Here is a 3123-nt window from a genome sequence, read left to right on the forward strand (position 1 = left end):
GAAGATGAGGTCCCAGAAAAGCTTTTAACAAATACTGCTTTTTAATATTCACCTACAGTTTTTTAAAATTTTTATGTATTTATGCATGTGATGCCTTCTGAGGCCAAAAGAGGGTGTCCTAGCCTCTAGAGATGGAGTTACAGGTAGTTGTGAGCCACCCAACATGGGTGCTGGGAGCTGAACCTTTGTCCCCTTGAAGAGCAGCAAGAGCCCTTAGCTCTTGAGCCATCTCTCCAACCCATATCTATAGTTATTTTATTTGCATTGATGTAATTCTGGTTCTATCTCGTCCCACTCCCAGCAAACAGAATTCTTCCTCCTTCACTAACATCTCAGCTGCTGGTTTTGTTAGAAAGCACAAATCATTTGCATGAGTTTCTGTGTAAATGGAGGAAGAAGTAGATGTGTGGGTCAACAGGTACCAAACATAAGGTACAAGAAATGGCAAGATAATCCCCAATTTGAGCCATGCAGTAAAAGCAGAAAGACTGAAGATATCTCCAGATAACTAATAAAAATCCTGGGGTGAGATTTGAGCTTTTCAATACTTATAGAATGAGAAATCTTAATGAGGAGGGACACCTGGATGAAAATATGCTCCTTCAATTGTATTGTAGGACATGGGTATGTACAGGACAAAACTGTCTAAACTGTGAAGAGGAAAGAGTGAGTGTGCTGGAGGAATTTCAAGAAGTTGAACGTGAACCCATAAGTGAAAATCTCCAGACCCATGTGATGGTGTTGCAATCAAATAGGCATGACAAGAGCAGTGTATAAAGTCATCTGTTTATATATGAATAGCATACAGACTTTACATTTGGACTTGGTGTTCTATTTCCAAGATACTTCATTATATATGAAAGTATTCCAAATAAAAAAAAAATTAAAGCCCTGAAGTTCCTGTTGTCCCAACCATTTCAGATAAGAGATATGGTGGTTTTACAATTGGAGAATGTTATTAACTTTAACCTATGATACTTTAAGGAAGCATCTAAAAAAGATATTTTAGATTAAATATTTAATATTTATACATGTATATCATGTATGTGTTTGGATGGAATCCTTCCTTAAGATAGCACTAGACTATAATACACTATGTATTGTATTATATTATAATATCTCTACAATTTATTTCCACTCATATGATTCATAACCGCTCCCTTAGTTATTTTTTGTTGTTGTTGTTGCTATGCCAATCTCTAGCTCCAAAGCAGCTGAGCAGTTCTGCTTCTGTGGCTCTTCTATCCACAGTATGCACAGCTTTTCTCATAGGCTCAGACCAGCTCCATTCCATACTTGCTGCTGTCCTTGATGGTTGCAACTAAATTTGGGCCTTCACTAATGGCTTCTCCTGGCCTTGGGTGCTCTCCATGTCTTCTTCTTGCTTTCAAAAACAGTGTTTCCTGGGAGACTCTTAACCACATTCCAAAGGACCACATCTGTGCACTGACTCTGAGGAAACACTTCCTAGCAGATTCTGCCTCCATGATATTGCTGCTGGTCTCTTCTTAAGCATAATTTAATCTCTTCTCAATCATTTTAGTGATTTTGGCCTCTTGCCAATGACAGCAAATTCTTCAACCCTATCTGACCAGAACACAGTCTTTGGTTCTTTCTTTCTTTCTTTCTTTCTTTCTTTCTTTCTTTCTTTCTTTCTTTCTTTCTTTCTTTCTTTCTTAAGATTTATTTATTATGTGCAGTGTTCAGCCTGCATTTATACCTGCAAGCCAGGAGAGGGCACCAGACTTCATTACAGATGTTTGTGAGCCACCATGTGGTTGCTGGGAATTTAACTCAGGACTTCTGGAAGAGCAGACAGTGCTCTTAACCTCTGAACAATCTCTCCAGCCCTGTTTTTGTTTTTTTCAAAGCAGAATTTCTCTGTCTGTGTAGCTCTGGCTGTCCTGGAACTTGCTCTAGACCAGCCTGGCCTCAGACTCAGAGATCTGCCTGCCTCTGCCTGCTCAGTGCTGGGATTAAAGGTGTGCACCACTACCTCCCAGTGCAGATTTTTTTTTTTTTTTTTTTTTTTTTTTGGTTTTTTGAGACAGGGTTTCTCTGTGAAGCCCTGGCTGACCTGAAACTCACTTTGTAGACCAGGTTGGCCTCGAACTCAGAAATCCGCCTGCCTCTGCCTTCCAAGTGCTGGGATTAAAGGTGTGCGCCACCACACCGGGCTCCAGTGTAGATTTTTAATTCAGAATATCAAGTGGTGCTGATAGAGTCATTGAGGGAATCTTAAAGTCCCTCGATGGATTGGATTGGATCCTGTTTATTTTGGGGGGTTCAACCATTCCCTGGCACTAAACAGCAATATCCCACAAACCTAGTGCCAATGTCTGTCTTAGTTAAAATTTCTATTTCTGTGAACCAAAAGCAGAATGAGGTGTTTGTTTGTTTGTTTGTTTGTTTGCCTTAGACTTCCATCACTGAAGGAAATTAGGACTGTAGTTAGGGTTTTACTGCTGTGAACAGACACCATAGCTAAGCCAACTCTTATAAAGGACAACATTTAATTGGGGCTGGCTTACAGACTCAGAGGTTCAGTCCATTATCTTCAAGGTGGGAGCATGGCAGCATCCAGGCAGATAAGGGGCTAGAGGAGCTAGGAGTTCCACCTCTTGTTCCAAAGGCAGCTAGAAGACCAGCTCCCACATAATTAGAAGGTTTCATTGCCCATGCCCATAGTAACACACTTCTACTCCAACAAGGCCACACCTCCAAATAGTGCCACTCTCTGGGCCAAGCATATTCAAACCACCACAGGAACTTGAGGCAGAAACCTGGAGACAGAAACTAAAGCAGAAGCCATAAAAGAAAGCTGCTTACTGGCTTGCTCCGCCTACTTTGTTATACCAGCCACATCCACCGGCACAGGGATGACACTGCCCACAGTGGACTGAAGCCTCCCACATCAGTCAGTAGTGAAGAAAATGCCCTCAACACTTATATGCATAGGCCAACTTGGAAAGGGCATTTTCTCAATTGAGATTCCTTCTTTCTAAATGACTCTAGTTTGTGATAACTGACAATAAAATAACAAACACAATACCTACTATTTTCCTATAGCCTACCTACACAGACACACTCACATACAAGGATGCACAAGCACCTGCACACATC

Source organism: Mus caroli, unplaced genomic scaffold (assembly GCF_978045245.1).
Source record: "Mus caroli unplaced genomic scaffold, Mus_caroli_1 scaffold_2, whole genome shotgun sequence".
Lineage (NCBI taxonomy): Eukaryota > Metazoa > Chordata > Mammalia > Rodentia > Muridae > Mus > Mus caroli.